This window comes from Notothenia rossii (assembly GCF_949606895.1).
Source record: "Notothenia rossii genome assembly, chromosome: 8".
In the NCBI taxonomy this organism is placed as follows: domain Eukaryota; kingdom Metazoa; phylum Chordata; class Actinopteri; order Perciformes; family Nototheniidae; genus Notothenia; species Notothenia rossii.
In genome coordinates this window covers 48115473-48138971 of record NC_136906.1, presented here as the reverse complement: position 1 = coordinate 48138971, position 23499 = coordinate 48115473, and the positions used below count along the sequence as shown (strand labels likewise).

Sequence of the window (23499 nt, the reverse complement as noted above, 5' to 3'; positions counted from 1 at the left end):
GTTCAGATTTTGCTTTCTGGCATTAATAACACTATTTTGATTAATCTGTTTTAATGTAGATGCCATTGATACAGTAACAATTGATATGTGCGTTAATTTGTCATGCACACGACATTCACACGTAGCTTGAACAAGCATATCCAACATACAGCTTATGCAGACTTGCCAGTGGCAGGTCATAATTCAACAGATGTCATGTTATTAAAGTGCATAACAAGTTGTCCTCCCAGAGGTTAAAGAGCCCTCCATTAAATCTCATTACATCTTTACTTTCTTTCCCTTCCCTCACTCCACTAATTTAATCACATCAATGATCTGGCAGGTCACTCACATGCTTGACAGCATACTGTGGCTTATTAAACATCTTGCAGTTTAATCATTTGTATATGATATGAATAACTGTTACGTAAAGAAAGTGTACGAGCAGAGGCCAGAAGTAAACCTGATATTGAGGAGAGGCATATCCTGCTCCTGGTGTCATGTGACATGGCAAGCCTTTATTAATATTAAAATCAAGGGAAAACGGATTTACAATATTACACTGAAAAAACGGAAACGTTGACTTTAATTAAATGTATTATGTCAACAGATTTCACCCAAATGTATTAGGTTGGTTGAAAGCAATAATATTAAGTTTAAACAAAACATCATAGGTTCAACTTAATAATATTGCTATGTGAAATCTGTTGACATACATTTAATTAAAGTCAACGTTTGTTTTTTCAGTGTTGCTCAAGCAGCACAATGAACAATTGAAGGTTAAATCAACTTTAATCAACGGACTTTATCCAAATTGTGTTTATCAGTATGCTAGAAGTTATAGTAGCAAAACAGACATTTCTAAATTACTCTACATGCTGAATGTACAATGAAGTACATTTACTCAAATTCTTAAGTATAACTTTGTGGTGCTTGTACTTCCCCTGAGTATTGTAAATGTATGCTACTTTAAACTACTTCACTACATTTTGGAAGCCAACATTATGCTTCTATACATTTATCTGACAGCTTTAGTTAATATTTACTTTATTTATTCAGGTTATACGATAATACAAACTATAAGTCAACAAATACATAACATTGGCATTTCATTATAGGTTAAGAGATCCAGTAAAAGTACCTATATAAAATAATAAAAATCTGCTTCAACTTTACAAACTGTGATAGACATTAATGTATCAATAATCATAATCCAGTTATTTAATATATATTATTCTGAAATTAAATATTTGTACTTTTGGTACTTTAAGTATATTTTGACGCTAATACTTTTGTAACTTTAATTAAGTTATATTCTTAATTCAGGGATTGTAACATTTTAAAATGTATTTCTACTTATACTGGACCACCTGGTTTGACATCATGCTGCAGGGTCCTCTGCCTCATCTGGACCTGCTGACGCATGGCTGCGTGACACTGTCAGCTCTGGGTGAATCATGGGATGTCAGTGAGGAGCAGATTGCAGTCTTGAAGTTTGGAGGCTGATTGACATTTGGACAGCAGACACTTGCTGCAGGTCGTATTCCTGAGCCAGTGGTCAGCGAGAGACAGTATGGCAACATGTCAGAGCGAATCAGCAACAAAGGGGCGAGGAATACAAGATTGTACAAGACAAACTATCAACAGGGCGGTTCAGATAACTGTTGGCAATATCCAAAATTAAAGCAGAAACTTACCAGGTGCTGAGGTTTATGGTTTAACTCAAGCTGGTAGAGTGGCATTATGGGATGGAATTATCAGTCTGTTATCTGTTCCCACACGTTGTTCCAGACTGAAATATCTCAACAACATTAGCCTTTCCTTTAGTGCCACCATAATGTTTGTACTCCTGGCTCGGATGGATTTAGATTACATTTAGTTCAAATATTCATTTCCCCAGAGGATGAACCCTAATGGTTGTTGTTTCTTTTTCCTCTGATGCCGAAATGTTGCACTTATCCTGTAAATGATTTAAACATCCAAATAGCATAAAATGTTGTACAGACATGCATGGTTCCCAGAGGATGAATCCCGATTTCAGTGTTTGTCAGATGTTTCCATTAGCGGCACCATCGACAAATATTTTTAATTGTCCAATACAATGGTTTAAGACCAAATCTCTAAAAAAAGAATCATATTCCTGCCTGACTCAATTGTGCTTTCTTTGTGAAACATATACACTCATACCTATAACGCTGGTTTCATTGAGCATAATCAAATGCAAAGTATATCATAGATGGATCTGAAAATATTATTTTGTAGTATCAATGTTTCAGGAGAGCCCCAGTTTGGCCAACACAAATGACTTAACTAACTTAACTTGGCTGCATTGTCCCATCTGTTATCTGTTTCCTGACGGACCAAATAAACAAAATACTAATAAATCATGTTCATGAATGGAAAAGCAGCCATCCCCACATATTTTTGTCCTTAAATCTTTCCCATTCATAATTTTAACCTGCACCACATTATTAAGATAAAAAGAATGTATGAATGTACAGACATGGGATGACTGCTCAAACACTTCATGATTCTCAATAAAGTAGCAAGTATCTAAACCCATTGTAACCATTTTTGATCATTTATTCAGCAGTTTATTGTTAACATGGGTTTCACGGTCATGCTGGAGGAGTCATAATAAGACCAGCAGCAGCCGGATGACTCGGCCGATGGAAAGCTCTCAGGTTTAGATTCTGAATGTTCTGCAGACCGAGTCAGGGATGAGAGAGAGGTGAGGAACTGCAGAAACGATCTGGAGCTCAGCACCATCGTGATAATATTAAGATTCTAGTCGGACAGACTGGCAGCTTGGCATATTACATTACATTACATGTTACTTGTTAGACGCTTTTATCCAAAGCGACTTACATACTCATATGCACTGTAAAAACACAAACTCATATTCTTTGTCAGGACATACTGTACATCATGTCCTGTCCTCATAAGTGTAAATAGTCTTATTAGTGCCATTTAAGTACAACAAATATAACTAGAGAATGCAATTCCTGAAGACATTTCTAGTGGGAATGCTTTATGCTGAAAAGCTGACGCTGAATTGCTATGCTGAAATTGAATGTGTAAGAAGAAAGTGAAGAATTTAGATTGAAATGATACATGAACACTGGGGGCTTGAATGTGTGATGAGAGAAGAAAATAAAGTAAAATGGCTTGGCTATTTGAACTCCAAACTTTTGAACTAACTTGATGGCGAATGATCTGTCGCCATGCCAACGGCATTTGGTGACATCCCATAATACGCTTAGGTGCGTTGATGGCTGCATCGTTACCAAACCTGTGAAGTTTTGGGGCGTTTGGAGAAGTTTCACTGAAGTTATGAGAAAGCCGTGTTTCATTACATTACATTGCATTTAGCTGACGCTTTTATCCAAAGCGACTTATAATAAGTACATTCGACCAGGAAGATACATCCTTGAAGAAAACAGAATCATATAAGTACATCAGGTTTCATAGAGCCAAACATTTCAAGTGCTACTCAACTGGCTATAGATAAGCCAGTCCTTTATTAGTATGTAAGTGCTCTGTTGGCGAGCATTGTGTTGCCATTGCAACGGCATTTGAAGAAATCTCAAAAGTGTCCCTTAGATGTCTTCACGGCTGGACTGTTAGCACACATGTGAAGTTTGAGCACTTTTTGAACATTTTCATAGGAGTTATAGCGACATCATGTTTTATGGCGAGGGATGCGTTTCCATGGAAACGGCATATGGTGAGATCTCAGATTTGGCGTAGAGCTGTTGAGGCATGGACCGGTGATATACAAGTGAAGATTGGGGGACGATTGGACCGTGTCGATTCGACTTACAGCCACATCGTGTTTCATGGCGAGTGGTCTGTCGCCATGCCAACGGCATTTGATGACACCCCATACTACACTTAGATGCGTTGATGGCTGCATCCTTACCAAACCTGTGAAGTTTCGGGCTGTTTGGAGCATTTTCAACGGCCAAAAACGTGAAGCATGTCAAGGAAGTTGAGTATCTGAAGTGTAATTTTTGTGTACTTTCGGGTTAATAATGTGGCCTTTTTGGCAGTTTAACTAAAGGTGTGCGGCTGCTGCTGTGAGGAAATGTCATTCTACAGAAAAGGTGGAATCTGGGTGATAAAAATCTGCTGAAATATATTCCTTCTAAAAACATCTAAAACCTGTTAAATAGCAATAACTAACTCTTAACTTGATGAATCCACAACAAGTAGAGCTTAAAGAGCTTACGAAATGAAGGACAACACTGTTCTTATTAGGATAATATATACTATTATTAATGGGAAATCATTTGTCATTAATGACAATATGCCCGCTGTATTTATAAATCGTGATTTATTACAACTTTCCATGCTCGTTTCCGATGTTACACGACCGCTCCGGACCAAACAGCTTTCGCCGGTTAGTGAAGTCACGCACGTCACGAGTAGAACACTTTTTGAATAATACACTAACTATATGGCTGATGTCGGACTCTGGCTCGGATATTTCGACAGCATCGAGTGACAGTGAGTCGTCAATAGACTCGGTGCTCTTTCAAGAAGAGGAGGATTTTATTGAAGAGGATGCCGGTGTGGTGGAATCAGATCATGCGGGCGAGTCTAACGTGGTGGAACCATACCAGTTTGAGCCACAGTATTCAAGTAGCGGTAGAGATACAGACGGGAGCGAAAATGGAGACGATGATCCTGGATTTGGCGGAGATCCGGTGCGGCAACAGAACACAGACCGGTATACATTTGACTTTCATTCATAGAGATTCTCAATAAATAGTAAATAAATAATAATAAATAGCAGGCACATTGGCTCAGGCAACAGAACACAGACTGGTATACATTTGATTATAATTCATAGAGATGTTCATATATAGTAAATAAATAATAATACATAGCAGGCACACTTGGCTCAGGCAACAGAACACAGACTGGTATACATTTGATTATAATTCATAGAGATGTTCATATATAGTAAATAAATAATAATACATAGCAGCTATATAAGTACAGTCCATTTACCATTTACTGGTATACATTTGATTATAATTCATAGACACTTGGCTCAGGTAACTGCATCACACTCTGCTAGGCTTAGAACTCACCACAGAAGTAGGTCTCCTCCTAAAAATGCAATTATTTCTCAACTATCTTTTGTACATTTAGGTGTACATGTGAAAAATGTACAATCATGGAAACAATTGAAGAGTGCCAATGCTGCCAAGAAAAGGATGTCATGGTGGCCAAAATTGAGGAATATAAAATCAAACAATTAAATATATGAATTATGTACATACATGTGATGAAGATACAAATTGTATTTTTACACAGTCCGTTCTGTAAACTTACTGGTGTCGACACAGCTTCCTTCCCAGTGTGGATTTCCAATAGATTGTCGCTATCCTCAGTTCTATCAGTGGCTTCATTGAACAAAGTTTCCAATACCTATGTAATAATATTGACATTTTTCATAATTTGAAGCGGTTTTAGGCCTATGAGGTATACTTTTACTATAAATGCTGTGGGCAAAGTGCATGCAATCATATATGGCATCATGACTTCATCAACTCATAAATGTTTGAGATTTGACATGTCATTTTGATTCAGGCTTTATGCTTAAAGCAAGTAGCGCGGCTTACCTTCGCTCTCTCCCTTTTGGCGAATGCATTTCGCCGTCTCTTTAGTGGATTTTTACTGCATCGGGGGACGTGTAGGAATCGGCGTGGTGGCTTGGCCCCACATCCCCATACCACACATCGCTTGCCGATTATTCTTCGCGTTTTGTTGTTGTGCATCCTTTGTTTTAATATTTGCCGCTTCAAGGCATTTAAACAATGGTGACTCAGCTGTGTTCTGCTCAGCTGTGTTCTACTCATGACGTCACCACCGGAAATGACCGAAGTTGTTGTTTCCAGAGCTACGAACGATCGTTACTAACTGACAACATTTGTATGCTGTTATAATCGTGATTTATTAAAAAATACATCAATAATAAAAAAAACAAATGGCACATTTCACAATACAAATGCAGCCTCTATCATATACTAAGCCCACTAACAGGTGCTAAAAGCATTTCGTAAGCTCTTTAAAGTATTTTTTAATTTTTTATTATTTTTATACTTTAGCCTATACAATGCTTATTTGTATAGGAATGTCACTGGCGTTACGTGTTACCAGGAAGAAGAGTAACACCAGTGACAATTTGGAGAAAACACTACCATTTTAACAAAATGGCTGCAATGTGTCAGACCAAATATGGCTTCAGTCAATATCAAAATCGTTTAACTCTTCAATTCAATACATTATCCCATTCAAATGTTCACATAGGGCTACGCAATGAGTAACACTAATGACAGACTTGAAAGACGCACGTAAAATTTGAAGATACAATGACACCTTTAACAAACAAAGTAAGAAGTATCTGACTTTCCTTATGTCTTTGTCCACTGCACTGCCTCAAATGATCTCTTGCTACAGGAGGCACTTCAGAGACAGTACATTATTTCAAAAATAAAAGCATTTTGTGTAGCAGTAACACCAATGACGTAATTTTGGGTGACTGACATTTATTTGATATCATTAATAATAATTTGCGTTTTTTTTATTACCATTTCAGTGTTATATTTAATGCTTGTAATGTTATGTAAATATAAATTAGATTTATTTATTGAAAAAAAATCTTTTAAATTAAAACTATAGGCTCCACTTCCATGTATGATCAAAGTGACAAGGCAGTTCCTTGAACTTGGCATTTCAAATAAATTGCAATTTATGTATAAAACAATTTTTTATTAATGTTTTATTTAGTACCATTGCAAAGATAATCTCTATTTATTCAACATATATAATGAATGTGAGTATTAGGTCAATGTCATGTATTTTGGTGTCTGCAAAAGTAAGTGACAGCACTTCCACCTTTTCTGTAGAATGACCCTTTGGGCTTTAATGGAGGCATGTTGAAAGTTTTTGTCACTTCATGCCCTCAAGAGGCATTTTGTTTAATTCTTTTTTGCTTAATTATTTATCATTTTTCAAGCTAAGAGATGTTTTCCTACGTTTGTCATGAAAAATTATGTTTTAGGAATATAGGGTTTGGGAATTATGGCAGTTTAAAAAGAATATATGAAGATACATTTCAAGATGTTCTACCCTCTAGCTGTGACATCACGCACTGTAGTTAATGTTAAAATCTGAAGAAAACCCCTTTAACAAGGTCTGAACAATGTTTAATATCTCTAAAAGTAAGCATCAAATTTAAAAGTTGTTTTACACGAATAATGTCAGAAAGATGTGTAACATTTTAAAGTTGGAATGAGGTTTCTGAGTGAAAGTATGAATGAAGATTTTCTCCATTGACTTCAATGTTAAAAATGTGATGAATTATGGGATGTATCTCTGTGATTATGAAAGTTATGAATGAGAAAAGTAATAGCCATCGATTCCCGACCAAGCTGAATGTTTTGATGTTTGAACGGAGTTTCTGCAATGCTCAATGCGGGAGGAGAAGAGGTGCAAAATTCCGGCGGAATAATAATAATAAACTTTTCGTGCGTAGAATAACATTATGCTGTTATCAATGCTGTTATCAGCATTCCCACTAAATAAATAAATATGGGCTTAGATCAGTCTCATAATACATAAATGCACACAGAAGGATTCACACTTGTATTTCAGGATCCACACAAATGTGTTCCGTTTCATATACTTGTAAATAAAATCCAAATACAGAAAAAAGTTTTACATTTGTATTTTTGATTCACACATATTTATTTTCCGTTTAAAGCCGCTGAACCTGCAAACACAAACCGCTTTCTGTGCACGGATCACTGTGCATTCGTGTGTGGGTTTTTTGAGGCTCCCCTGACGGTCACGCAATTCGTACTTGTAATTTTTTCTATCTATAGCCAATCAGATGTCTCAGATTTCTTGCTTTCATGACGTAGCGCTTTATATACACATTTTGCGCTGTCCAGAGCTGACAGGTCTATGGAGCCTGCCTGCAGGCGCTAATCTCAGGACCGAAGGACCGCAGTATAGTCGTCTTTATTTTTACGTTATTATTATTCAAAGATAAATAAGGAAGTGTGTGCTATATGAGATGGCAGAGAGGTTTCAGCTCCGATTATTAAATCAAAGAGGCAGGCTTGATGTTATCTATTATATTATTTCACTATAGCTACTGTATGTGGACGGGGTCAAGGTCCAATGTTGACCAAATTTCACAATCAACTAGTTGTTAATTAACATGCATATTAGCAGTATATTGGCTCTTTATTAGTCATTATAAAAAACTTATTAATGCCTTGTTCTACATGACCATATTCTACAAGTAATAAGCCATTAATTGAGAGTTTCCCTCAATAAGCCTCTAATTAGTGCTTATTCATTGCAAGTTAAAATGGTTGTCGGCCAACAGAGAAGCATTAAAGTGCCAATACGCACTATTACATTTAACATGATTAATAAAAACTGAGACTTGTACGAGGGAATGGTCAGAGATTCCCACTGGACTGATGGAGCAGCTTCTGCTAACATTAATGTGATGATTAAAAACATAGACACGATCCAGCCTAGCTAGAGACAACAGGTTATCCCTGGAGTGCACCCACGTGTACTGCCGCTGGCCCGGGTGGAAGTGCCTCCAAACATCACACAGCTCAAAGCTTTCTGTTAATCTTATTAAGGCACTCTTCGAGGCAGCATGCGGTTCCTGGTGGTTCCTATCCAGCACAGGGTTCTCTGTGCAGTTGAAGTCACCCCCCAGGAACAGATACTCCTCACTATCACAGGTGCTAAGAGTGTGTTTCAGTTTCTCAAAAAACAAAAGCCTCTGCGCCCACACTGGGAGCATAAATATTTATAAAACATATTTTAACTTTTTCAAAATCAGCATTTATTTTGAGCAAGTGTCCTGGGATGACCTCATCGACCGTACAGGAGAAGGGTGTAAAGCCCCTCGCAAAGAGAATGGCAACCCCTCCACTATTGCTGCGCTTATGGCTGAAGAAGCCCTCCCCTCCCCATTCCCTCCTCCAGACACTCACGTTCTCAGCAGTACTGTGAGTTTCCTGGAGAAACGTCACATTAAAACTCTTGTTTCCTAATAAAGTAAATAAAAGTGCTCTCTTAGCATCCCCTCGAGCACCGTTAATGTTTAAAGAGCCCATCTTTATGTCACTCATTATGAAATTATAGTTGCATCCTAACAAAATCAAAAACCTGGCTGAAGAAAAAATAAATAAAACCAAGATGTACTTATTCATCTTTCTTTGCAGTTTCCTCTCTAATCCTCTGAAGTATCTTCTTTAACCGAGCCTTCTCTGGGCCGCTGAAGAAAGGTTCCCCTAAGGCTTCTTTGCGCTGCATGAGAACCCTGGCAGAATTGTGAAAGATCTGCAAATCAGTAAAGAAATCATCTAATTTCACCCCCCTCCACCCCTTAGTTTCCGCCAGAAAGGATCTGATCCTCTGGAAAGAGTACTCCTCTCCCTTTGATACCTCAACGATGTCAAAGAATGACTCAGTGTCACTGTCCTCTGAGTCCTCTGAGACTCCCTCTGGCTGAGAGGAGGAACACAGCGACTCCTTCTTTGACACCTTCCCTTTTTGAGCCACACTTCCTTTGCTCACTTGTTCGTTTTTCCTTTTAACAGGTAACCTTAGCAAATCCTCATCCATTACCACATCCTCCAGAACAGACTCAGCCACTCTGGCTGCAGTGTGCTCACTATCTGCTTTCTGTGTGACCTGAGTGTCTGTGTGTGTGATACTGTGTGTACCGGCTGCCTGTGTGCTTTCTACGCGTGAAACCGTTGGCTCTGCCACGGACCAACTGACCCGCGGTTCCACCACCGGCGTTTCTGCCGCGGGCGCGGGCATGGCCGTGGACAAAGCAACCGGCAGCGGCTCCGCAGCGGGCGCGGACCCCAGCACCGGCGGCCCGGCCGTGGACAAAAGGACCTGCAGCGGCTCCGCCGCGGGCGCGGACCCCAGCACAGGCGGCCCGGCCGTGGACAAGGCAACTGGTAGCGGCTCCGCCGCGGGCGCGTCACCCGCCCTCTCCGGGCACGCGCGGATCAGGTGTCCTGCCGCTCCACAACCATAACATCTCAAAATGTCAGACGTAACATGGACAGTATACACAAAATCATCCATTTTAAACTTGAGAGCCAGATTAAGTTCCCCTTCATCCTCCTTCAGGACCATAAGCACCTGTCTCCTAAAAGACACAACGTGCTTGAGGTGCGGGGATTTACAGCTCAGGGGGATCAACTTAATGGCAGACGCAAGCTGCCCGTGTCGAGCCAGCTCTCTCTCCAACGACTCGTTTCTCAGAAACGGGGGCACATTAGAGATGATTACTTTTTTAGCTGGAGTGACAAGGGGTAGCACGGGAACAGCATCCCTTTAATCACTAGCCCGCTCTCCACCAGCTGGTTAGCTTTCTACGTGCAGTCTAAAAAAATAACCACTGCACTATTCATGCGGGAGGCAGATTTGACTCTGCCCTATCCCACGACAGCCCCCACAGCCAGACCACACTCCTCCGCCGACACACCGACAGGTGGAGAGAGCTTGATGGCGTGTTGGCGAGTCAGCTTCTCTAACCCAGCGCAGCTGCCACGGAACGCCATGCCGGGCGGCGTGACTGCAGCTGCAGCCGCTAGAAAAACAATTAGACAAACAATTAACCAGTGCAACCAAAAAACACCACCAAAAAACACCAAAGTCGGTGAAATGATGCACAAAGACAATAAGTTTTGCTGAATTTAAGACTAAGCTCCACAGCTATGAGGATACTGAGTGAATGCGCACACCGCCACCAGAGGACAACTTCATGAGGGCGCGGGAGCAGTTGAGAGCGAAAGGACCCTCTGTACCAAGAGCATGGGATAAAGGAACCAAGTGTGCGGACATTGTTTGTTACAGATGCGGCCTGAGTGGACACAAGGCCGGAACGTGCCAACGTAAGCTGTGGTGCAGTCATTGTAAAAGCAACACGCATCGGGATGCGGCCTGCAGGCGGAAGCAGCGACGGGAGGACGATGCGCGGAAAGCTTCGGATGAAACGACTGGCGAGGAGTATGCTTTCCGAGTCAACGACGTGGACAACAAGGTCCAGCCAGGGCACAGCAGCACCGAGAGAGGACTGATGGTGGACACAGGGGCGACTTCATATATCGTCACGGATGTAAGAAAGTTCAAGAGGTTTGATTATGACTTCCAGGCTGAATCCCACTGTGTGGAATTAGCTGATGGTAGGCCTACTAGGTGCAATGGTGTAGCAGAAGGAAGAGGGGACGCTGTTGTTATTATGGTGGACAGCATGGGGAAAAGACACAAAACAACTCTGAATAAGGCGTTGTACATCCCATCGTACCCCCAAGACATTTTTTCTGTGAAAGCAGCTACTACCAAAGGAGCAACGGTAACCTTCAAGCAGGGCAAAGACGTCCTGCAACACAAAGACGGTACACATTTTCACATTTATGAATTGAACAGACTTTATTTCTTGAACACAGTAAATGAATGTGATGACCAATACAACAGGTGTTATGATTTACAGACATGGCATGAGATCCTAGGACACTGTAATTATGATGATATTCAGAAGTTACAGAATGTTGTTAATGGCATGTCAGTTAAGGGTAAGGTAAAGGGAAGTTTACCCAAACCAGGAACAGGGAGCCTGATGTAAGAGCCAAAGCAGCTCTAGACTTGGTGCACACAGATATAGCAGGACCAATAGATCCGCAATCCAGAGAAGGCTTTAAGTATGCTTTATCATTCACAGATGATTACTCCAGTGCAGTGTTTGTGTATTTCCTTAAAAACAAAAGTGACACAGTGCAAGCAACTGAGAGATTTCTGGCCGATACTGCCCCATACGGGAAAGTAAAATGTATCGTGTCAGACAATGGCACAGAGTTCACAGGGAAACATTACCAAGCATTACTATGCAGTAATAAGATTAGACATGAAAAGTCAGCACCGTATTCCCCACATCAAAATGGCACTGCTGAGAGGAATTGGCGCACACTTTTTGACATGGCCTGGTGCATGCTTATAGAAAATGAGATGCCAAAAAGTATGTGGATGCAGTACAGACAGCAGCTGTAGTAAGGAATAGATGCTTTAACAACCGCACAAAACAGACACCTTACTTTATGCTGACAGGTAGACGGCCTAACCTGTCCAGAATGCACAAGTTTGGGTCAGTGTGCTATGCCTATAAGCAAGACAAAAAGAAACTGGACTCAAGGTGTGAAGAGGGAATTTTTGTTGGATATGACAAAAATAGTCGAGCCTACATGGTCTATTTCCCTCACAGTGGAAAAGTGCAACAATCTAGACTTGTGAAGTTTGTGACAAAGACCAATTCAGAAAGAGAAACACAAACAGAAACCGCCTCTGATGATGACTTTGAGGTACAGAACAAATCTGGCAAAATCAAGCGTGATACTAACGTTAGTCCAGTATCTATACCTGTGGTAACAGAGACAGAAGACGACAAGAGTGAGCTTAGGCGTTATCCTTCAAGAGTGAGGAAGAAGCCAGCTTACTTTTATGGCAGTGTATGTGGTAAGGAAAGTGAGGATCAGCTACTGACCAATATTGACTATTGTTACAGATTAATGTGCAATATCCCTTTAACATTTAGGGAAGTTGTAACTTCATCTGAGTCCAAACAATGGGTTATTGCAATGGATGAGGAAATGCAATCACTAAAAGAGAATGACACATTTATCCTGACCAACTTACCTCAAGGTGAGAAAGCAGTGGGGGGGTAAATGGGTGTATGATATCAACACCAATGTTGATGAGTCCGAAAGATACAAGGCACGATATGTAGCCAAGGGATACAGTCAGAAGAGGGGTGAAAACTATGATGAGACATTTTCACCTACCGCTAACCTCACCAGTATCAGAGTGTTAATGCAAAAAGCAGCACAGGAAAATCTGACTTTACATCAAATGGATGTTAAAACTGCTTACCTACATGCACCAATAGACTGTGAGATACACATGGAACAGCCAGAAGGTTTTGAGGTCAAATCCAGTAAAGGTGAAAAGTTGGTGTACAAGCTAGAAAAGTCACTAGATGGGCTTAAACAGTCAGGCAGAAATTGGAACTACAAAATACTTGAAAGGTTTAACATGCAGGATTGTAAACCGAGAACGACACCTTGTGAGCAAAAACTGAACTACTTAGATGATGCTGTACCGATGAAGGATGTTAGAATGTACAGAGAAGCAGTCGGTAGCCTGATCTACCTAGCTGTGTGCACGAGGCCTGATTTTAGTTTTGTTGTCAGTAAACTGTCCCAGTATTTTTCTGAGCTGACAGAAGAGCAATGGACTACTGTAAAACATGTACTGAGATATCTGAAAGGTAGAATCAACAGGGAACTGTGTTACCGGAAATATAAGAGTGAAAAACTGGGCTTACAAGCATATAGCGATGCAGATTGGGCTGCTGATCTAACCGACAGACGTAGTATGTCAGGTTATTGTGTGAGCCTTAATGAGAGCGGGCCACTGGTTTCCTTGAAAACCAAAAAGCAGCCAACTGTCGCTTTATCAACTTGTGAAGCTGAGTATACGGCTTTAGCAGCTACTATGCAGGAGTGTATGTACTTAATACAACTACTAGAAGGCATTGACAAATGTGAATATACACTACCTACGATTTACGAAGACAACCAGGGCACAATAGCGTTGGCAAATAATCCTGTTAACAGACAGAGATGCAAGCATATTGACATTAAGTATCATTTTCTGAGGTCAACTGTGTAAGGGGGAAAAACAAATCTGATTTATTGTCCAACAGACCAGATGGTGGCAGATGTTATGACAACCTGCACCAAAGTTTAAGTTGATTAAGTTTGCAAAGTTTATGTTTGGAGAGTAACAATTTCTGTAAGGTAGAGAACCTTATAATTTTGTTTTTGTTTTGTTAAAAGACCACAAATGTGATATCAAGTGGGGGTGTTAACATTGAGGTAAAATGTGTTACCAATTTGTGTTATTTGTTGTGTATGACCGGAAGCCAACAGCGTCACAAGTTAAAGGTCATGATGGGTATAAATAAAGCCACGCCTCCAATGGGAGAGCCCGTTGAATGAAATGCCACTGTCTCCGATGTGTCGTGATTCCTCCGCTTATTTGGATGCTAAACAGCAATGATGCTTACTCTGCTAACAACACTATACAATGTATTTATTTGGTAATGAATCTTTGTCATATATTTATGTTCTCTGGTTTAAATAATCATACCAGTATTATACAATGTATGCTGGTCACCTGGAATCCTGCTAAGCTTCCAGAATGGTATATTTAATACTATTATTAAACATAAGCTGTTGATAGGTTGAAACTGGTGACCAGCATACAGTATGTTCATACTGTATTAGTATGCTTAATATTTGCACATTCATATTTTTGTAAAAGTTGTACTGAACATTTATTGACACTTCAAATGTATAGCATGATTACACACACTGTTAGTCTTGTCAAAAACACAATAACCACCTTTCACCTATTGTGTAAGTACATACAAGCAGGTCACACAGTATGATCACAAATATATAAACTCTGTTGAAAAGCACAGTATGTGTTCTCAGCCTTGGAGAAACTTTACATTTTGTGGGATGTGTCTGAACCTCTCTTTAGTGGTTCATTAATAAAACAGATATTTCAACGTGTGCCTACTTTGTTCATGTACTGTTGAGGTTAATTTCAGTAGTTGTGTGCTATAATGTATTTACAAAGGGTGAAGAGGAGTGTAACGGAGGTGATCTCTGGGCCGTAGATCTCGGTCTCCGTTACGTATTATAAAGCTTCACTATTGGCGAAGCATATTCATTTGTTCCACGGTAAAACATTGCACAGGAAGCATTTGATTTATAAAAGATGACCAGAGCTTTTGTGGCGTTCAAACCCGTTTTATTGAATGGTTTACGTCATTATGAGAACACAATAATCCTTGATGTCGGGGGGCTGGATTGGCACACCAACCTATGGGGGAACAAAGGGTGATTAGCGATTCTATTAATTTATAAGCTGTTTATACTAAGCAATATACATTTATGTTATATATTTGTCATATCATCCCTGCAGTAGTTAACATCATAATAACACTCACCTCCACCTGTTCTCACGCCTCCGGTCCCAGGGTCCGTCACCGTAAAGAGTCTCCGGGGAAACGGCGAACCCTGTCTTATTGTTCCGGGTTGGGTTATTGAGCAGGATGGACGCAGGGGTGGTTTTATATCGTGTACATTGATGTTGTTGGTTTATAATGTTTTTCCTTACATTAATTAAGTATACTTTAATTAATAGATATTTGTTATTTCCATGTACATTTTATTTTTCTTTAACTGGTTTCATTATCTGAGCTAACCATCTGTGCACATACCACCCCTTTTGATGGTACGGTCCAATTGATGGGCCTATAAAGGGTGGCATATTAGGCTCATTGTGAGAAAGGGGTAGTGCTGGAGACAGTCTTGACTACTAAAGAGCCAATATACTGCTAATATGCATGTTAATTAACAACTAGTTGATGGTTAATTTGTGTACACTTATTGTAAGTCGCTTTGGATAAAAGCGTCGGCTAAATGCAATGTAATGTAATGTAATGTGTACCATAATATAAAGTGTTACCAAAAAAATATATATATTGTTCCCACTTCTCACATTGGTGATGTTTTAAAGGTCAAATATTATGCAAAAACAAATCCTGATCCATCTACATTGAAGCCTGAGCTAATCAGATTCTTTGGATTGGGCAACCGTTAGCCAATAACCAACCACGGTAACACCCCCCACCTTATCGCCTGAATCTCCTCCTGGAGCACCATTGTGGTTTTTTTAACCAATCACTTCTCAGAGGGACGTGGCCAGCAGCAGCTCATTAGCATTTAAAGCTACAGACACAGAATCAGCACTTCCGGAACAGGGCTGAAACAGAGGGGATTATGGAATGCTACAAAGATCTGGTATACTTGTGACAAAGAGTGTAATAGGGGACCTTTAAGTTGCATTTTAGAGATTATGTCCTATGTGTTTTACAGTCATTATAAAGCTAGTTTTGATGTATTTACTTCCTCCTGTCGGAGCATATTTCAACATAGAGCAGTACTTGTCTGCCTGAAGGCTTCAAAAAGCCCCAGAGGAGAAGAAAAGAGCTAAAGTTGCTCTTATAGAGGGAAATGCACTCTGTAAAATATTACCCTGATTTCACAATATTTAGCTGTAATATTTTACAATAAATTACTGTTTTACCACTTTACAGTCTTTACCTGTAATTTTCACAATATAATACCGTAATGTTGAATTTCACAGTGAAATCAATACAGGCACAGTTAATTACTGTGAATGTACAATGGTTACCAGGATTTCACAACATGTTACTGTATTATTTCACAGTAAAATACTGTATTCAGACCATCCTCTGTGATAACACAACAAATTAAGTGATTTTCTTGCTTGTATCGCTCTTGCTTGGTTTTAAATACTAATTTATTTCTTTGGTGCAGGTTTTACTTAAATTGAAAGGGGCGCTGCTGCATGTGCCTTAAAATAAACTATGCAACATATAAATCTATGTAAAATAGAAATTCTTGTCTTGGCTTATGGTTTTCAGGTGCTTCCTGGGCATTAATCCTGAGACGGGCTCGAAAGCCAAAAAGAGGCATGGCAATTCAAACCCCCTTTTCAGCACATTCTTCGGAAAAATTGTTGACTTCGAGTGGATGTCTGTGTAGAAATGTGTTACGTGCTCCCTCCTTGTTTTCTGTCTCCCTGGCTCCGCCTCTGCCCAGGTGCACCTGGTCTGCCCCTGGCTCCGCCTCTGCCCAGGTGTTCCAAATTCCACTCAGCCGTGTATATATAAGGAGAAGCTGGAGGAGAAGGATGTCTCGCCTATCCTAACGCCGGAGACACTTTCCTTAGAATACCTCTTTGCCATTTTGAGCTGTAGGCCATATTTTTACAGATGTGTTTTATGTTTAGCCTGGAGGACCTGGTAGTCCAGTTTTCGCAGCTTTATTTTGTTTCCCATAGGGTTTATAATTGATTTCTGGTTAGGGGGGGAAGCTCTGGGTCCTACGGTCTGTGGTGTGGCTGGCTCGGGTTCCCTCCTTCTGTTTGTTCCTTTTGGCCAGTCCTCCAGACCTCTTTTTGTTTCCCGTTTCGCTTGTGTGAGCAAACGGCTGATTATCAATAAATGCTTGTTACCAAGTACCGGTTATTGCGTGTATTCTTTCATGTTGCGGGTCTCAGCATGAGCCACTACTGCGGAGTAAAGTTTGGGGCCGTAACATGTCCAAGACACTGTGAAATGTACTTTGCACTTCAATGGAGTAATACAAAGTTAAAATGGGCATTTTCTTTGTTTTTCTTTGTTGATTGAGCTGATTGATCATGGTAAAATCCCAGTTAACTAGTCAAATGTACAATATAATGTCATATTATTTACATTTTTATATTTACATTTTTATATTTACAGTAAATTACTGGCTTCTACAGTAAAAGTGTGAAAATACAGGGAATTACTGTAATTTATGTACTGCAAGGTACCATAAAACCACAGCTCTGTACTGCTGTATCACAGTAATTCCATTGGCAGTGCAACTGTAAAGTCACAGTATTTAGTTGTACTTTTATTCTGATTTGCTGTAAAATATCTCCAGTAAATTACTTTGAAATATTTACAGTCAATTACTTTGAAATCCCTGCAACTAGTAGCCAGTAATTTACTGTAATTTTACAGCCAAACATTTTACAGTGCAGCTGAATCTTTACAAACAAAAATCTAAAGCAGGAGAGAAAAGCACATGATGCTCTTGGAAATGTTTTAAAGAAGGGAACGGCTGCAGCAGACTTTCTTTATGTTTAAATTGCATAAATGAGATGGCTGGTCATACAACTTAAACAAAAAGCAGAGCACTCAGCACTTTGGATGATGTTTAAGTATGTCCTCGTTTTGTTTGTCACTTTTCCTCCAACTCAAGTGCTTTGCTCAGGATTCAGGTGTAATGAAGGTGGCTAATAAAATATATTCTATCACTTCCACCATCCTGTGTGTGGCCCTGTCTCACTGTGCTGCCAGGTCTGAACCAGCTGCTAACTCCTACCAACACCTCCTATGTGCGGGGTGGACATGTTCTTTATATGTAACTCCTCATTTGTATTTATACAAGGTGTTTATCCTCTCCAGGCTCCCTGCTCTATTTCTGCATGCAATTAGTTGCCAGGTTTGAATTGCTTTAACCTTTCATTTCATCACTGCTTTGGCTGGAGGAGGGAGAAGAAAAAAATCACAAGGTGTTCCATTTTAACATGACCTCTGAGTGAATAATGGGTTCCTTCAAATTACCTTTCTTACTCACCACAGAACTAAAGGTGCTGGGCGCTCAGCAGGTCGTTTGGCAAACAGCAATATGAAACTAGTGGGCACAAAGTGTTGGTTTGGAACACTGTAAATATGGGTGGCATGTTCTCACTGATTATAAAAAGGGAAGGTGAAGTTTCTTCCAACAAGCACAGAGTATAGATGTAGAAGTCAAAGGAAATAATGATCTCGATTATGTATCAATGTGTGTCATACTATTATTGGATTCCTGCATGCTTATGGTGTGCTCTCCTATCAAAATAACAGTGTTGGTGTTTAGGCAGAGCTATGGAACAAATAATTATTTATAATGTAATAACTAGGGCCGGGACTCGATTAAAAAAATTAATCTAATTAATTAGAGGTTTTGTAATTAATTAATCGAAATCAATCGCATTTTTAATCACATATAAATATTTGACCTGAGAACAGTGAGAAGATGTCAATAAAGTGTGCCGTCACACAGAGGTAATTTGAATTGCATACCGAGGTCCAATGATCCCCAGTCAGGGCAACACATTCGGCTTTCTCCAATAAATTCTCTTTATCTTCCTTTTCGTTGTCATAAAGCTGCCGGATTCTTTTTGTCACTGTCTTTCTGCATGGCAGCTCATATGTTGTGTCAGACGATGCAATCTATAGTACCTTTTGCAGCCCCTTATCTTCTACCACTCCAAGTGGTCTACAGTCGAGTGCAATCCAGTGAGCTGGTTATTTTTTCATACGTGGACTTAGTTATCCTGGCCCTGAAACCAGTCATCTGGATGAGTGTGGGTTGGGTGTGGGTCATACTTGTCAACCCTCCCGATCTTCGCGGGAGACTCCCGATTTCATTGCCCTCTCCCGGTTTCCTCCCGGGGTCATATTTCTCCCGCATTTCTCCCGATTTCTGACAAAATCAGATTTACACACGACTGTTTCCACTCTGACTTTAATACAGCTCCACCATTGTTTGGTTTCCATGGTAACACGTCTCTTTAGTAGCGCGCAACTCAAAGTCTGAGAGGGTGAGGCAGATATTACAAGAATCGACAACTACTCTACTCTCTGCTCACTCCTTTTCTGTAAAATGCAGGCCGCAAGGCAGTGCACTTACAACTACAATAAGCATGTTAATGTTTATCTAACAGCTCCGGCGATCCACTAGCACCCCCCCCCCCCATTTTGCATCCCGATTTCGATTTCTGAGGGCTAGTATGGTGTGGGTCCTTGTACTCGGAGTCGGGCTAACGTCCATGCTAGCTTCCACGCTAGCTGCTATATGTTTTGCATTGAGGTGATACTTGAGGCTTGATGTGGTGCGGTGATATGCGAATTCCTTTTTGCATAATTTGCATACAACCGTGCTCTTATCGATGCTTCCATCCGTCCGTTTTTTAAAACCAAATTTCCCATCCACGGGGCCAACCAAAGCGGTCTCATCAGCTTCTTCGTTCATGTTTGACTATTGTTCACTGTGGTTTGTTGTTGTCTGAAGTCATGAACGTTAGTTGGTTCTCCAGTATAATCGGTACTCCTGAGGTCATCCAGTGAGAAACGTTCCGCAGGGCAAAAATAAGTGCGATTAAAATGCGTTAATTTTTTTAACGCGTTAATTAAGATTAATTAATTACACAAACATTAACGCGTTAAAGTCCCGGCCCTAGTAATAACTAAACTAAAATATCTAACAACACGGTTTTGTAGATATTTTTGTAGTCCCCTCTTCAGCTTATGTTTTTCTGATCTTCTGGAACATGATCCGACCGCCGGTCTTCCATCAGTTAGCAGATTTCGATGACTCTTCGCTCGGCTGATCCTCTTGATTGACTTCGTGTTAGGACCTTAATTCCAGCAAACGCCATAGAGCTCCATTTCATGGGGATTAATTGTTGCTTGACATTCCAGGCAGAAGACTAAAGGCTCACAAACCCGGAATATTCTGAATGGGTTGCTTTAAATCCCTTTTGAGCGAGGTTGCCCACTTTAATTCAATTTGGAAAACTGATAAAAGGCCAAGATTGATGAAAGCTGGATGGAATTCACTTTATTACAACAAATTATAGGCAGCTAAAGTCTGCATTTATCCATAATGTATTGGCTTTCAATAATATTTGAATGTCTTTAGAGACTTAGTATAAATAGAGCAGCTGATTTGGTTGAATTCAGTCTGAGGAGGAGAAATCAGTATGACGATCTCTGGATCTTATCCCTGCACCTGGAATGTGAACATCAATGAGTCTCTCAGAAGAGCTTTGGGTAATAGAAGATTTAACATTGAATAATTGATCTCAGCAACTTCACTTGAACCATTTCATGTGGAGCCATTGTGTGTTAAAACATTGTAAGACAGAAATAAACCTGATCCACACATTCCTATCCTTCCCTCTCACCTTCTCAGTTTTGTTCTAGATTGCAATTGTTATTGCTTATTTATTTCCCTGGGGAAAGAAAAAAATACTCATCTTTTCAGTGAGGAAAATGCAGAGAGCACATGGCAGCATCTGCTTGTTGGATTTCTGACATGGGACTCGCAGCAGTAATGTGCAACAGTTTGCAGACACTGGCAACATCTCCTGACACCTCGCATTTAAGAAAAATACCTGATCAGTTCTCCTCGTAACATGTCATATAGAGATCTGATGCGTTTCATTCAAACATCATCACTGCTGTTTGTGTTTTTACTCCAACTAAACCGTACAGGCATGTATTTGCATTAATGGCATCTCCAGGTCTCTCTATTCAAACACTTGCTTGTAAGGTTTGTTTTTTAATTATATGTTGTGGCTGTGCGTTTTAGTTTAAAGGAGTAGGTTGAGATATAGTCATTTGCTTTTGTTCACAAGCAATTATCCATAGCAATCTAATACCTGTCTTTACTACATCACGCTGCAGCTTCTTAGCTAAACCAAGCATGAAGACTAGACAAAGTGGGAAACAACTAGCAGGGGTTCAAAGATACGGTGTTGTGTTGTGATGTAAGACAGTAGATTGTGTCTATTTGTCGCGGATGATAATTATTCATTTTGTTTATCAAATTATTAATAAATCAAAGCATACATGTATTAGTTAAATAAATGATCAAAGCACGAAATGTATTTTAAATTCATCACTCTTTCTGTCTAAATCATCAGAGGGAGTCTTGACCTGTGTGTGTCGATCTTGTGAAAAGCAAGCGCCGTCCACACTACCAAACCACTGTCTGAACGAACTGCGTTAATATTGTAAGTGATCGTCTTGAGCTGAGCTACTTATGAAGTTCTGTCATATGTCAACTTTTTGTATGCATTTCATTTGTTCATTCTAAATTCATGGAATTGTTTGCATTGTTGTGCAACGTTTAAACATTTTGAAGGTGCATTTCAGTTTTCAAATGTAATGTATTTACACTGTTCATTTGCGTTGCTCTGCGTTATTATGTGTGTACAGTCAGTTCTAAACATAATACCATCCACCATGGCCGAATACAAGTTTGATAGTTGGTCAGATAGAGTATGGCCTACCCAGTGTTGAAAGTGTGCCGGTCCTACCCGGTCCATAGTACCGGTAAGAGATTTCCAGGTGGTCCGGAGGACCAGGAAGAATTGACAGCTCCACCCGTGGAATTTATACTACGAAGGGAAGATATTTTGATTTGGATTACTGGTCTGGGGGAAGCTCGCGAGTGTGTGTGTGTGTGTATACGTGTGTGTGTGTTTGTGTATTTTTGCGTATTGTGTTTGTTTCCCGGGGAAAACACTAACGAGAAACACCGGCTGTTGTTATGCCTGCTGTGACCTCAAGTTACTCCGTTCTCCGCTTGTAATTATGCCGTTACAAGCTTCTAAGTTGTATTTATCATCTGACTTTGCCGAAACAAGTTTCATATTCTGAAAGCCAAGACTTTGTTTATTTAAAATCAAACAAAACACGCGAACCCCGAAAAACTATTTTTAACGCAAATCCACGTTTATTTTGAAATGAGCTGTTGCGACTTCCGACTGATTTCGATAGAGCGGATCACATATTTGCTTTTTCCCACTTTATCAGAACAGCGGGAGGAGAAAAGAATGGAGTGACTGAATGACAGCTAGAAAATTAGGCTACGTGGTAATTAAAGCAAAAATACGAACGACGATTCTTCAGATGTTTAAGAGAAAGGAGAGAGATGAAGAAACTCATAGTGTGATTAAAATTAGAAAAACAACGCCCACAGATGACACAGGTGACGATGCTTATTTAGCCCAGAGAATGGACTTGAACCTGGCCATGATGAATATAATAAGTTAGCTAACTAGCAAACTGTATATCTCTATATGGGGTGCCCAACCAGTCGATCCCAAGTCGATCGCTAGATGTCTAAAAGTAGAACAACAATATTCTGTTTTATCGTTAATGTCCGACAACAGGGGTGGCCAAACTTTTTGGCTCAGGGGCCACAATGATGTATCAATGTGACAGCCGGGCCGGGGGGCATTGTTTGGTTCCGTCTTGATTCATGTCGGGCTGAGGGTTGTTTTAATCTCATTCTCCCGCGCGCGGGGCGACATCCACGCGCAGCTGTGACAACCAGGGAGGAAGGGACTTTGCGCGGCGCGCGCGGCGTGTGGACAGTGGGGGATAACATAAATAAAAATTGGATCGTTGGATTTTAGACTTTAAGGCTTTTTAAGATCAGCACGGGAACCCTGGCTCATTTATACCAATATTGGACGGGCCGCATTAAACAGATCAACGGGCCGCATGTGGCCCGCGGGCCGTAGTTTGGCCACCTCCAGGCCCGGTTCTACGGGGGTGCATAAGGGTCCCAGTTGAATGTTAGGCACCCTCACTTGAAAAAGAGAAGGGAGTGAAAAATATGATATATACAATAACAATAATAATAATAGTAGTAGTAATATGAAGAAGAAGAAGAAGAAGAATATAGTTGAAAATAAAATAAACTGTAATTGTGGTCAAATATTGTGGTCAAATAACTATAGTTAATAACCCCCCCCTATCAACGATCACCGCCGTCTTGGTTAAAAAAAGGTTGGGCACCCCTGCTCTATACACTCAATGGCTATCTTACTCAGAACACAACATGTACACAGCATACTATTTTAACATTAAATATTTTGCTTTGATATCTTCTATTTTAATCTGCACATTGTGGCATACATTTTGAGATA

The 23499-nt window shown here is 40.2% G+C and overlaps 1 protein-coding gene across 1 annotated transcript in view; it reads left to right on the top strand.

The window, feature by feature from the left end:
- The window catches only part of LOC307015980 (general transcription factor II-I repeat domain-containing protein 2A-like), a 576621-nt gene that overhangs the window by 259484 nt on the left and 293638 nt on the right, over positions 1-23499 (top strand). The gene's annotated exons all lie outside the window — the stretch shown is intronic.